Below are 15,424 nucleotides of genomic sequence, written 5' to 3'. Positions count from 1 at the left end.
AAATTTTTTCAAAGGACTCTTGATGCAAAAATGCCATCCACATCCAGAGAAAGAACTATGGAGTTGGAATGCAGAATGAAACAGACTATTTTCTATTTTGTTATGTTTTGTTTTGTTTTTTTCTCATGGTTTCTCCCATTTGTTTTAATCCTTCTACGCAACATGACTAATGTGAAAATGTGTTTAATAAGAATGTATGTGTAGAACCCATATAAGATTGCATGCCATCTTGGGGAAGGAGGGGGAGAAAATTTAAAATTTATGAAAGTGATTGTTGTAAACTGAAAACGAATAAATTAATTTAAAAAAAAAGAAACAAATAGGAAACCTTTGACCAAGATGGCTTTCTGAATGACAGGCAGATTTATCATCTCTCACATATGTTCTCCAACAAGACCAGGTCAAATAATTATCAAGAAATCCAATGAGGACCTACAGTAAGTGACATCTTGCATCTTGGAATTGCATAAGAAGCCAGTTAGACTCCAGAATAAAAAGAAAAGAGTCCTATTAGCAAAAGCATGGCAGAGTAGCCTCCTATTATGCCCATAGTTGGGCCAGGGACTCCTGTAGCCTGCAAGCCTCTGTGTGGGGAGCAGGAAAGCACTCATTGCGGAGGGCTCCCCCAAGAAAGCACTAAAGTGATCAGAAAGGTTCACTGAGAGACAGTGGAACAGCAGTCAGAACTCTGTGATGTCACAGCTCCCAGAAACAGACCACAACTTTCAGACCAGGACAACTCAAGACCAGAGTTCCATAGGTCTTCCAGAGATGCCAGAGCACTGTGGACCATAAAGATCCATGGGGCACTAACATCAGGAAATGGAGATTGGGAGCCTGGCCCAAGGACAAAGCCCAAATTCAAGACTAAAACTGGAGAGATGAGTAAATAAAACACTATGCAGTATAAAAAATTATTGTAGATATAGAGATACCCACACACAAGAACTAGCTCTGTGACAACTGCAAAAAGAAATTCAAAGGAAAACATGTATATGGAGTCTGAAAGGTCTGAGTTCAAATCCAGCCTCAGAGCTATGCTAGCTATCTATTATTCTAACCTTCAGTGAATTCATTTCTCGGGAATTTTTGTTGTTCAGTTGTGCCAGACTCTTTGTGACCCCATTTGGGGTTTTCTCAGCAAAGATATTGAAGTGATTTGCCATTTCCCTCTCTAGCTCATTTTACAATGAGGAAATTGAAGCAAACAGGGTTAAGTGACTTGCCCAAGGTCACACAGCTGATAAATGTCTGAGACCAGATTTGAACGCAGGAAGATAAGTCTTTCTGACTCCAAGTCTGGAACTCTATCCTTGTGCCACCTAGCTGCCCTTCCAATTCTCCTAAGTCTTTCTTCCAACTTTTATTTTTTTCTTTCTCTCTTGCTTTTAAATCACTTAACATATAGAAATCTACCACCATTTCCTTATCTGTAAATAGGAATAATAAAAGCACATACCTCCCAAATCCTTTTGAGAATCAAATTAGATATAATGTGCTCTGCAAACTTTAAAGAGCTATATAAAATCCAGTTGTTACTATTATAAATATTAATTTATTTTATTCTACCCCTAAACCAAGTAAGAATTCATCAGTTGGCTGCTGTAGACTTCCCTTCATCTGCATGTCATTGTTCCAGTTACATATAGCCTGCTACTCTATTCATGTTAGGTTGAGTGGTGAACTCTATATTCTGTATAGTAATTCTGTAGTATTTTTTAAAATTACTTTTCCTTAGAAGAATTTCAAAACCTTTACACACATTACCATATTGGTTCAAATATAGGTCACATGAATATTTTTCTTCCTGGATCCAATTTTTATAAAACTTGATATCTGCTTATAATTGGTGTTATTTTAAAGTGTGGCCAACATATATATTTTATTCCTTTAAAACAAATATCATTTTAGAGTGTGATCTGTATTTGTACCAGTATCTTTCATCTTGCCACCATCCCTCTGAGATTTTGCCCCCCATATTTATTCCTGACAATAAAAGTGATTATACACATTTTGCTATTTCTCACAGCAAACATGAGGGAATTATTTGGTGGTTTGTTTATTTGTTTTTTCTAAGCCATATGAAGGATAGAGTTATTTCAGACATTGCATTTTGGTTTTTTGTTGAACTGGCTTCCCACCAGCTCATTTTGGGGGTTCATCTTAAATTTTGCTGGATCTAAGACCCCCTAACCACAAGTGGAGATTAAACAACAACTCAATGACAGGAAGGTTCCCTCACCCTGTTTGCTCTTCTCTAGTCAGAGTTAATGATTTGCTAGACTGAACATTTCTGTCTTATCATTGCTGTTGCTGTGTACCAGCAAGACCCTGTGACATTTAATTCTTGATCACCTGAAAGATCAGCTCTAACTAGTCCAGCCTAGCAATGTCTTCTTTTTGCCCTGACTTCCCTTTCCCTATTCCCCTCTGCACCTCTCTCATTTTCTTGCCCCATTTCTTAAAAACAGTTACACAAACTCTAATGAGCAGGTTTGGCCCTGAGGTAGAGAAAATCCACTTCTCTTCTTTTAGTGCAGAGCTGGGGGAAACTATGAGAATATAACATTGCATCTACTGTCACATGTGGCTAATGTCTTAATTAGTTTTGTTGAGCTTTCTTTCCTCTTTGTTTTAATACGTTGTTACACGATATGGCTCTCTGGGGTAAAGATAAGGTGGAAATAAAGATGAGATATATATTTTTTAAAAATCACCTATATAGGCAACCCAGGTTTAGGCCTCTAGTACCTGTTACCTCTTCCCTTTTGAATCTGAAGCCAGTGGCAGGGAGTTGGGTAAGGTAAACAGGAGCCTAAATGACCCAAGTAGTTACATGTTGCAAGCTTACAGAATCACAGAATGATACAGTGGATAAGGGACCTGAGTGGATGTCTGATCCAACCTCTATTCAAAATAGGACTAATAGTAACAATAATAATAAATAGCTAGCATAATAGTGCTTCCTTTGTGCCAACTATTCTGCTAAGTACAAAGTAGGTGCTATTATCCCTGTTTTACAGATGAAAAAACTGAGGCAAACAGAGGTTAAGTAACTTACCCAGGGACACACAGCTAGTAAGTCTCCGAGATTGGATTTGAACACAGATCTTCCTGACTCCAGTTTTAGCTCTTTATCCATTGTGCCACCTAGCTGCCAACATACAGTGTATGTGATATATTGTCATCCAGCTTCTACCTAGAGGCATGTAAAGAGAAGGAACCCATAAACCTCCCAATGCAGCTAATTCCACTTTGGGATACTTTCATTGTTAAGAGGTTCTTTGCCATTTTATCCACTGTTCCTCTTAGGGCCAAATAGACCAAGTCTAATCTTTTTATATGACAGACCTTCAAATACCTGAATGCAGATTCAAACTCTGCTTGAAAACCTTCAAAAATGATGAACCCACGACAGTCCAAGGCAGCCCAGTTCCCTTATGGATTGCTCTAATGATTAGGGAATTTTTGGTTTTGCTTTTTACCCCTAATATCAAACCTTAGTTGAACTCTTTGCAACTTCTATTTATTGTTCTTGGTTTTGCCTTCTGGAGCTAGACAGAACAAACTTCATTTCTTTCCCACAAGATAGTCTTTCCAATATTTGAAGACAGCTGTCATGCTCTCCAGCTTGGTGGCTCAGTGGATAGAGTGCTGGACCTGGAGTCAGGAAGACCTGTGTTCAAATCTGGCCTTAGACATTCACTAGCTGTGTAACCCTAGGGAAGCCAGTTAACCTTCATTTGCCTTAATCTACTGGAGAAATAAACAGCAAACCACTGCAGTATTTTTGCTAAGAAAATCCCATGGACAGCATTGGTATTCTGTGGTCTATGGGATCATGAAGAGTCAGACACAAGTGAATGACTGAACAACCACAAATGTTCTCCATGAAAATTCTCTCCTTGTTGAGCATCCCCAGTTCCTTCCACCAGTTCTCTTATGGCACAGACTCAAGGCTCATCATCATCCTGGATATCCTCCCCTATACCCTCCTTAGCTTATGGAGTTTGGAACTCTGCTCCAGCTGTTCATCATCCAGGTGTGATACGACCAAGGCAGAGTGCAGTGGGAGTATTGTTACCTCCATATTTCTCAAAGCTTCAACTCTCTTAATGCAGGCAAATTCATATCAGCTTACAGTCCACTAAATTCCTCATGTCTTTCTGATCAATGAGACAGTTAAGTGGCACAGTGAGTAGCAGAGTGCTGGATCCAGAGTCAGGAAGACCTGAGTTCAAATTCTGCCCCAGACATTTATCTGAGTGACCTAACTGCTATCTACCTCAGATTCCTCACCTATAACATAGGGATTATAATACTACCTACTTCCCAGGGAGGGCAACTAGGTGGTGCAGTAGAGAGAGTGCTGGGTTTGGAATCCAGGAAGACTCTCTCCATTAGTTCAAATCCAGCTTCAGACATGTACTAGCTATGTGACCCTGAGTGAATCACTTAACTGGGAAGGCCCCAGTTTCATCATCTGTAAAATGAGCTGAAGAAGGAAATGACAAATCACTCTAATATCTCTGCCAAGAAAACCCCAAAATAGGGTCATGGAGAGTAGTCCATGACTGGAAACGACTGAACAACAAAAACTTGCCAGGGATTTTGTGTGGATCAAATGCGATCATATTTGTAGTACTTTGTAAATATTAACAGTTCTTCATCATCATCATCTTTATTTTTTCCCAGAAAAACTGCTATCTAGTCATGTCTTTCCCATCTATAGTTTTGTGTTGATTTTTCCGGGCCTCCCAAATCCTTCATTATAGGGAAATCTTGGAGAGGGATTAAAGAGGGATAGATGGTGGTATAGGGTTGGTCAGAGCATTAAAAAGGCATCCAGTAGCAATACGTCACTGAGGCAAGGTGGTCTTAATTCATTTTTAATATAGAAATATATAAAGCACCAACTGAAATCAGTGCCCTGCATAGGACTGGCATTCCAAAAATTCTCTTCATTTCTTAGCCTGACAGATCCCAAATAGGTCCTGGCTGTGCCACCAGATTTACCTGTTTGAGTTGCAGATGGTAGGCACTCTGTAAATACGGAACAAATGATTGATGGATGGATTTCACTTACCCTCTTGTCAGATCTCATTTTTCTTCCTGGTAGGTGCTTGAATGCATAGAGATGGTCCTGACACTGCTCTGTAGGCCTGCTAGATAAGTCGATGAAAAAAAAAGCTCAAATGAGATGATAAGTTGACTTCTCAAATAGTTAACTGCCTAGACCAAGCCACTGGAAAGATGAATGTGAAGGTTGGAGGTAAGGTTTGGGGAAAGGGAGTCCTGGGAAAAGTCTTAGGAGTTGAAGCCTCACATTCCTTCCCACACTGAGCACATAGCTCTGCATGGATTGGGTTTCATTTCAAAAGCTTCAAGATGTGAGACTTTAAAAAACAGACTGCAACCACACTCGTACAAACTCTGTCCTGGCCCTGGAAAAAGATGAACTCAGTGACTCCTTCTAAAGGAACAGTCCCCCGAGGCTTAAAGATAAATGTGAAAAGGCCCCTGGGTGTAAATATTTTTTAACAGACTACACAGACTATACTATTCCTCCTACCTAACAATATTTATAGAGGTGAGATGAGAGAAGTGACCTGGCCAAGGAGAGCTCCCATTAGGTCAGATAATCTGTCCCCTGGCCAAGGAGAATTTGAGACATTGAAATTCTTTGTAAACTCAGTTTGAGATTTCTGCAAGGTTAGTTTTGCCTGGAGGATATACAATGCCTCACACTTTCCATTATTGGATAATTAATGTGTTTGAGGTAAACAACACTTCCCCTTCTCCTGGGAGGCCCCAAGCTTCCCTTGCAGAAATGTTAGGCTACTGTCCCTCCTGCAAGGCAATGAGGATTATTAATATAGTCAAATGTATTATACAGGGAAATATGGCCAGCCCCCTACCATAGCTTATCATCTAAAACAGCTCATTCCCCATATTTTAAAACTTTCACTATCCAGCAGGTTTGTTTTTTTGGTTTTTGTTTTTTTTCTGAATACTCTCCCTCTTGACCTTCAATTCAGAGGACTCCTGACTTTAAGACAGGAAGCCTTCCTTGGTCCAGAGGTTGCCTTTCATCTGCTCTGTAGATGGTGATTTATATGAATTGTTTTACTTTAGAAAGTAAGCACTTGGAGGGCAGGGACAATTTTTAATTTTTTTAATTTTTAATTAATGGAGGAAAAAAGCTTTTCCATTACATAGTATAATTTTTAAAAAGACCATTACCCATGAAATTGATTATCTATTATGAAAAATCTGCTGTTCCTTTTAAATATATACTAATCTGTAAATTTCCTTTTTTTCTCCCCCCACTATGGTTACGATTAGACCACAAATAGATAAATATGTAAAATTATTCTATACATTCTTCTATTTATCAGTTCTTTCTCTGGATGCAAATAGCATCTTTCTTCATATGTCTTTTATAGTTAATTTGGGTATGTATAACAGTCAAAATGACTTATTCACTCCAAGTCATTTTTTTCACTTTATTTTTAATACTATTTTATTTTTTCCTAATTAAATGTCAAGACAACTTTTAGCATTCATTTTTACAAGATTTTGAGTTCCAGATTTTTCTCTCTCTTTCCCTCCCCTCTCCTCTTCCTAAAATGGTAGTCAATTTGGTATAGGTTATATATGCCATATGTATATGCCATATATATATATATATATGTATGTATGTATGTTATCATGTAAAACTTATTTCCATAGTAGTCATAGTTGTGAAAGAAGAAAGAGATCAAAAGAAAAAAATGTGGAAAAGAATAAAGTAAGTGGGAAAAAAAAGGATGCTTCTATCTGTATTCAGAGTTCATTAGTTCTTTATCTGGATGTGGATAATATTTTCCTTCATGAGTCCTTTGTCCTTGTCTTGGGTCACTGGGTTGTTGAGAAGAGCTGAGTCATTCATAGTTGATTATCACACAGTGTTGCTGATACCGTATACAATATTTTCCTGGTTTTGCTCATTTTACTTTGCATCAGTTCATACAAGTCATTTTGGATTTTTTTTTCTGAAATCTGCCTGTTCATCATTTCTTATTGTACAGTAATATTCCATTACATTCATGTACCATAACTTGTTGAGTCATTTCTCAATTAATGGGCATCCTCTTAATTTCCAATATTTTGCTACCATGAAAAGGACTGCTATAGATATTTTTGCACATGTAGGTCCTTTTTTCTTTTTTACATCTCTGTGAGATACAGGTCTAGTAGTAGTATTGCTGGATCAAGGGGTATGCACAGTTTGATTGTACTATGAGCATATATCCACATTGCTTTCCAGAATGGTGGGATCAGTTCAAAACTCAGTTCATTAGCACCCCAGTTCTCCTATATCCTGTCTAACATTTATTGTTTTCCTTTTTTGTTTTATTATCCCATCTGACAGGTGTGAAGTGGTACCTCAGAGTTGTTTCAGTGTTGTGCATTTCTCTCATCAAAAGTGATTTAGAGCACTTCTTCATCTGCCCATAGATGGCTTTGATTTCTTCATATGAAAACTTCCTGTTCCTATCCTTTGACCATTTACAACTGGGAGATGGCTTGTATTCTCACTTCTCTCTATAGCTGAGAAATGAAGCCTGTATCAAAGACACTTGTAAAGATCGCTTCCCAGCTTTCCTCTTTCCTTTTAATCTTGGTTGCATTGGTTATTGTTTATACAAAAGCTTTTCAATTTAATATAATCAAAATTACCTTTTTTACATGTTGTAATGCTCTGTATCTCTTATTTGGTCATGAATTCTTTCCCTCTTCATAGATCTGACAGGTAGATTATTCCTTGCTCTTTTAATTTGCTTTCTGGTTTTTGTTTTTTTTTTTTTGGTTAGGTTTATCAGATTCTGAGAGGGACACGAGGTTTCCCATTAGCATAGATTTGCTCTCTATTTCTTTCTGTAACTCACTTAACTTCTTCTTTAAGAACGTGGATGCTATACTGCTTGGTGCATATATGTTTGGTAATAATATTTCTTCATTATTTGTGGTGCTTTTTTAGCAAGATATAGTTTCCTTCTTTATCTCTTTTAATTAGGTCTATTTTTGCTTTTATTTTGTCTGAGATCAGGATTGCTACCCTGATTTTTTTACTTCAACTGAAGCATAATAGATTCCTTGCCCCTGTGTGTGTCTCTCTGTTTCAAGTGTATTTCTTATAAACAAAATATTGTAGATTTCTATTTTTTTTATGCACTTTGCTATCTGCTTCCATTTGATGGGAAAGTTCATTCCATTCAGACTCACAGTTATGATTACTACCTATACAATTCCCTCCCTCCTATTTTTCCTTGTTTTTTTGTCCTCTTTCTCCTTTCACCTTTTCCTTCCTCACCAGTGTTTTGCTTTGATCTACTACCTCCCCTGATTTGTCTTCCTTTTTGTCAGTCCCCACCAGCCCCTTTACTTGATCTCTTTCTTCCTACTTCCCTTTAAGTCAAGAAAGATTTCTATATCCAGCTGATCATGTATATGATTCCCATTTTGAACCTATACTGATGAGAGTGAGGTTCAAGTGATTCTCATTACCCACCCTCCCATCTTCTCCTCTACTATAACAGGTCTTTCATGCCTTTACATGTGAAACAATTTGCCCCATTCTACCTCTCTCTTCCTTCTGTACCCATTGTATTCCTCTTTCTCATCCCTTAATTTTTTTTTACATCATTCCCTGAATTTCACCTTATACTCATACTGTTGGTCTATATATATTCCTTCTAACTGTACTATTAGTGATATAATTTTAAGAATTACAAGTATCATCTTTCCATGTAGGGATAGAAATAGTTTTGATAAATATTGAACCCCTTATGTTTTCTTTTCCCTTTTTACCTGTTTATGCTTCTCTTTGGTCTTGATATTGGAGGTCAGATTTTTGGTTTAGTTCTGGTCTTCCCTTTATGAAAGCTTCAAATTCTTCTATTTCCTTGAATGATCATTTTCCCCCATGATGCAATATGATTAATTCTGCTGAGTAATTGATTCTTGTTTATAGTTCTAGCTCCTTTGCCTTTCAGAAAATCATGTCCCGTCACCTCTGATCCTTTAATGTTGTAGTTGTCAAGTCCTGTGTAATCCAGATTGTGACTCCCTGATATTTGAATTGTTTCTTTCTGGTCACTTGTAGTATATTTTTCTTGAACTGATAATCCTGAAATTTGGTTATAATGTTCCTTGGAATTTTTATTTAGGGATCTCTTTCCTGAGGTGATCAGTGGATTCCTTCAATGCCTCTGGTTCCAGGACATCAGGGCAGTTTTCCTTGATGATTTCTTGAAAGATGCTATCCAGTGCCTTTTTTTTTTTTTTAATTATGGCTTTCAGGTAGTCCAATGATTCAGTATTGTCTCTTCTGGATCTATTTTCTGGGTTAGTTGTTTTTCCCCAAATTCCAAAATACCATGAGGTATTTTACCTTTTCTTTCAATTTTTCATTCTTTTGAATTTGTTTGATTGATTCTTGATGTCTCATAGAATCATTAGCTTCCACTTGCCCAATTCTATATTTTAAGGTGTGGTTTTCCTCAATTAGCTTTTGCATTTTCTTTTCCATGTGGTCAGTTATACTCTTTAGGGAACTGCTTTCTTTAGTGGATTTTTTTGTATCTCCTTTCCAAGCTCCTCTTTTTTCATAATTCTCTTGTATCACTCTCATTTCTTTTCTCATTTTTTTCTTGTAACTCCCTTATATGATTTTTAGCCTCATTTTTGAGTTCTTCCATGAGTTTTCTGGGCTCAAGACCATTTCCTATTTTTCTTTGCAGTTTTGCCCATAGGAATTTTGACTTTGTTATCCTCTTCTAAGTTTGTGTATTGTCACCTGTCACCATAATTTTGTTCCCTGTCACCATAGTAAATTTCTTCTTTGCCTATTCTGATCCCTCCCATTTCTTTTTCTTATTGCTAAAGTCAACATTTCTAGTACCATATTGAATAACAGGGGTGATAATGGACCTCCTTGTTTCATAATAGCTTTCTATGGCTAGATTCTTTTTTTTGTTGTTGTTATTTTTTGCTCTCTTTTTTTTTGCCCTTTTTCCTTTCTTTTAAATTTGAACTCTTCACCTGGGGTGGAAGGGACACTGTCTCAGGCATCTGATCCTACTGTCTATAGGACCTGGCTGTTGCACTGCTGTTGCCCTGAGGTTCCCTGGGGACCATTGTGTCTGGTGCTATGCTGAGCGGATGAGGTGGCGAATGTTGTTGGAATCCATAGGCAGTTTACCTGGTGCTGATATGGGGCCATAGACGTGGTGTATAGTATGTACTAAGGCCTGGTGGAATGCTTCTGCATTTGCCTGGGGCTACACCGAAGCACATGGAGGTCCAGTCATTAGAGCATGCCTGTTTGCCTGGGGCTACACTGAAGCTCATAATGGTTCTTAGAGCTGGAGTTTGCCAGTCCTTTGACTATGCTAAGGCATGTGGGAGTTCCTGGTATTGGCATTTGCCTATTTCATCACACTGGAGCTCAGGATCTCCCACTGATTTTGTGAAGTAGGGCTTGCTGCTGGCTTGCTTGGATGTTTCCTGTCCTGGGATGTGCTCCTTCTTACCTGAGTGAAATGGACATTTCTTTCTGATCTTCCAAGTTTCTTGGGCTAAAAGATTGTTTAACTCCAATCTTTTTGCTGGTTCTGCTGTTCTAGGATTTATTTTGGGCACTATTTTAGGGTTGTTTGGAGGGGAATATGGGAGTATTACAGTGATTCACTGTTTACTCTGTCATTTTGGCTCCCAGAAGTTCACTATAAAATATTTCAAGGACAATTAATTCCAATACTATATAAACTATTTTTAAAAGGTAATAAAAAATCCTACCAAATTCCTTCTATGAGACAAATATTGTTTTGATACCTAAACAGGAGAATGAAAACAGAGGAGAAAAAAACTATCGATCAATTTCCCTAATGATTTTTGATGGAAAAATTTTTATCTAAAACACTAACAAGGAGATTATAATAATATATCACAAAGGTCATACACTATGACTAAGCTAAATTTATACCAAGAACTCAGGGCCAGTTCAATATTAGTAAAACTATAAGTATAATTTTAAAAAAACAGCAAAAATCATATGATTATGTCAATACATGCAGAAAAGGTTTTTTTTTGTGACAAAATAGAACACTCATTACTATTAAAAATACTGGAAGGCATAGGAATAGATAGATTCTTTCTTATAATTTGAATCTATCCAAAACTAGGAGCAAGCATTATCTGCAGTGGGAACAAACTAGAAACTTTTCCAGTAAGACCAGGGGTGAAGCAGGAATGTCCATTATCACCATTATTATTCAATATTGTACTAGAAATGCTAGCTCTAGCAATAAGATAAAAAAGAAATTGAGGGAATAAGCTATCACATTTTTGCAGATAAGATCGTGGTATATTTAGAGAACCCAAGAGAGGCAACTAAAAAAAGTAGTTAAAACAGTGAACATCTTTAGCAAAGTTATAAGATATATAGTAAACCTACATAAATAATTAGCATTTCTGTATATTACCAATAAAACCTAGCACAGTGAACTACTAGCTGATCTACTCTGACTTCCTCCAAATTCCTTTTTAGTGTATTGTCTTCCTCTATTAGATTTTAAGGTCTTTGAGGACAAGGATGGCTTCTTTTTTTCATATTTGTATCCCCAGCACTTAGCACAGTACCTGGCACATAATAGGTACATAACAAATGTTTATTGACTAGTAATGTTAAATAATTTTATTTCTATCCTGTTATCATTATATTTGGCCTTGAAGTTTTTTGAGTGAGAGAGGGGAGGGAGGGTAGTGGTATGAGAGAGCGGTGCTTGAGAAAGTTTAACCTGCCAGTGGTTTGTGGGATGGACTGGAGGAGAGAATGAAGGCAGAGAAAACAGTTGGTGACATTAGTTAAGGCAGTAGAGTCTATAAGGACCTGAATTAAGGTGCTGGCAGTGGGAAGGGAAAAGAAGAGTCATATGCAAAAGATATTTTGAAGTAAGACTTGACAAGGAAAAGAATTCCCCCACAGTAAGAATGTGACTACAGTTCTTTCTTGTTACTACTATTTGCAGAGGAGATAGCCCTGGTGGCCCTGTCATTCCTCTGCTTAAGAAGCTTCAGGGTCTTCCTATCATTTCTAGGATAAAATACCTGTATTTTCTCTGATGGGCTGGCCACATTGTTCAAATACAAAATGTGTGCTTGCCAAAAAGACTATTTTATGGAGAACTCACATAGGGCAAGCATTCACATGATGGTCAGAAGAAGCGGTACAATGACACTCTCAAGGTCTCTCTTAAGAATTTTGGAATTGATTGGGTGACATGGGAGACACTGGCACAGGACCACTCAACATGGCATGTCCACATCAGAGAGGGTGCTGTGCTCTATGAGCAAAGCAGAACTGAAACAGTTCAAAGGAAATGCAGGATGTGAAAATTTAGAATATCCACCCCAAATGTTCGCATGGACTATTTGTGCCTGACCTGTAATAGAGCAGTCTGAGCTCAAATTTGTCTGATTAGCCAGTTGGACACATTAAAATCTGACTTTACCATAGTGATGTCATTTTGGTCCTCTGAGAATGAAGGACAACCAGGATAAAATACACATATTTGTATTTACCACTTAAGCCCTTCACAGTCTGGTTCCCACCTACCTTTCCAGATTTATTTCTTAGTATTTCCCCTCCTTTCATTCTTCATTATTTCATGCAGATATTTCCACATTTTTCTAAAATCATTGACTTCATCATTTCTTATATCATATTCCATCACAATTATATACAATTTGCATAGCCATTCCCCAATTGATGGGCATTCTTGCAATTTCTGGTTCTTTGCCACTACAAAGAGAGCTACTATAAATACTTTGGTACAAGTACTTCCTTTCCTCTTATTTGAAAGCTCTTTGGTCTATAGACCTAATAATGATATTGCTGGGTAAAAGGATATGTATGGTTTTGTAGCCTTTTGGACATCATTTCAAATTTCTCTCCAGAATGGTTGGATCAGTTCACAAATCTACCAACAGTGAGTGCATTAGTGTTCCAATTTTCTCATATCCCTTCCAACATTTTTCATTTTCCCTTTCTTTCATATTAGCCAATCTGATAGGTGCAGGATGAAACTTATTACTTGTTTTAATTTGCATTTCTCTAATCAGTAGCAATTTAGAGAAATAATTCTGTAGATAACTTTGACTTCTTCATCTGAAAACTTCCAATTCATATCTTTTGACCATTTATCAACTGAGGAAAGACTTGTATATTTGAAAAATGAAGCCTTTATTAGAGAAACTTACTGTATAACATTTTTCAGTTATGGTTACTGTATATCCCCCTATCCTATTTCCCCCCTGTTTATCCTAATCTTTCTCTCTCTTTCCTTTCATCCTGTGCATCCTCAAAAGTGTTTTGATTCTGACTACTACCCGCCCCAATCCACCCTCCCTGATATCTGTTCATAATAAAACAGTAGATGTCAACATGATGACCAGTTCCTAAGGATGTTTAACCAGTATAAGTCAATAGTCACAAGTAGAAGATCAAAGGATGTAGAAAGTGTCTCAGTTCACAACTGTCAAGTCTTTGAGATTTTTACAGACAAATTTCTATACTACCCATGGTTGCCACAGCTCTCCATCAAGGAAATAAAGAGTTTGTGAGCTGAGACAGTTTCCACATCTTTTGGTCTTCTAATTGTGACTATTGACTTACACTGGTTAAACTTTTTTTCAATTCATTTTTCAACCTAGATAACTTATTCAGAAGATTGGGTGGTAGTTGCCTGAGGTAAACTTCATATATTCTCGTTGTTATTCTTCTGATCAGGTATTCATTTTTATCTTTACTCCACATCACAGTATATGGAAGTTGATTTTGGGAATAATTGCCCCTTTGGTAATTAGCTGTTTTCTATCTGTTAAAATACAATCACTTCCATGTTTTGTAATGTTACATGATACTTGTTAATGCCCAGTGGTTCCTAGCTACCTTCTTGAAGAAAATGTTGATGTAGGGGAAAGAATGTTGGATTTTAAATCTGAGGATTAAGGTTGGAAGCTTGAATCTGTCACTACTTATGTGGGCTTGGGCAGGTCACTAAGTTTCTGAGCCTCAGTTTCTTTATCTGTAAAATGAGTGGTTGGACTATATGACTTTGGGCTTTCAGGTTCAGCTCTCACTAAGTAACTCAGTAATCCTTGATATAAGCATCGCACTTCTCTATAGTCCACAGATGTTTGATGTTTCTCCTCTCGAAATAACTAAATGCTAAAAGTGTATGTTTTAATCTGGAAGTTCTTATCTGTAATAATTTATCAGGAAATATTAAGCATCTATTATATGTTAGGCATTGTTTTAGATTCTGGAATACAAAGATAAACAGGAAGCAGCTTCTACACTCAAGACACATATCCTATGGGGGAAACAATGTATGTACTTTTAAGAATGTACAAAAGGAATTCAAAATAAATACAAAGTAGTTTAAGGAGGTCAAGAACATACACAGCAGTTGGGAGATCAGGAAAGTCTTCAGGCAGAGGGTGACTCGAGCTAAGTCAGGGAGATGAAGGTGAAGAGGAAGTGAATTCCAGGCATCAGGGACAGCTGGTGCAAAGGCACAGAGATGTGAGATGAAGGCTTGTGTGTTAGAAATAGACAAAAAGCCATGTTGACTGGGCCATGAGGAGCATGAATGGATGAAGCTTGGGATACTCTGGAGGGATGCTAAAGAGGGAATGAATTCACAGAGGATGGCATCAGAAACAACATCATGTGTATCAGGAACAGCAAAAAAGCCAGTCCACATGGACTCTGGTGTGTACTATGGGAGGCTAGGTGGTGCAGTGGATGGAGTGCTGGCTTTGGAGTTAGGAGGACCTGAGTTTAAAGGCAGTCTGAGACACATAAGTGACCCTGGGCAAGTCATTTAACCCTATTTGCCTCAGTTTCCTCATCTGTAATGATGAGCTGGAGAAGGGAAATGGCAAGCACTCCTGTATGTTTGCCAAGAAAACCCCAAATGGGGTCATGGAGAGTCAGATAGGACTGAACTGACTCAGCAACAGCAACAGTAACAACTACATGTCCTATGATTTGAAAGGTAGGTTGGAGCCAGATTTTGAAGGGATTTAAATGCCAAATGGAGTGGTTTATATTTGACTCTATAAGAAATAAGGAACCACTGGAGTTTATTGAGTGATAGAGTAAGTTATGCTTTAGGATATCATTTTGTTAGCTTGTGTGATCTTTTGAATAAGGGATATCATTTTTCAGTAATAGAGTTCCCTTGTTCCCTTGTTTTGAGACCTCTTGCTTCTTTTATTTATTCTCTAAACTTTGGACATCTAAGGCACTTTAACATTGGATAATATTATTGTCTTCTTGGATTTCTGTCTCCTATAAACTTTTGGATATCTC

The 15,424-nt window shown here is 37.5% G+C and overlaps 1 protein-coding gene across 16 annotated transcripts in view; it reads left to right on the top strand.

Annotated features, from left to right (window-relative positions):
- Window positions 1-15,424, top strand: part of CPQ (carboxypeptidase Q) — a 681,911-nt gene that overhangs the window by 485,446 nt on the left and 181,041 nt on the right. The window lies entirely within an intron of this gene.

Source organism: Notamacropus eugenii, chromosome 4 (genome assembly GCF_028372415.1).
Source record: "Notamacropus eugenii isolate mMacEug1 chromosome 4, mMacEug1.pri_v2, whole genome shotgun sequence".
NCBI classification, from domain to species: Eukaryota; Metazoa; Chordata; class Mammalia; order Diprotodontia; family Macropodidae; genus Notamacropus; species Notamacropus eugenii.
This window is presented reverse-complemented; position numbering and strand designations above follow the sequence as displayed.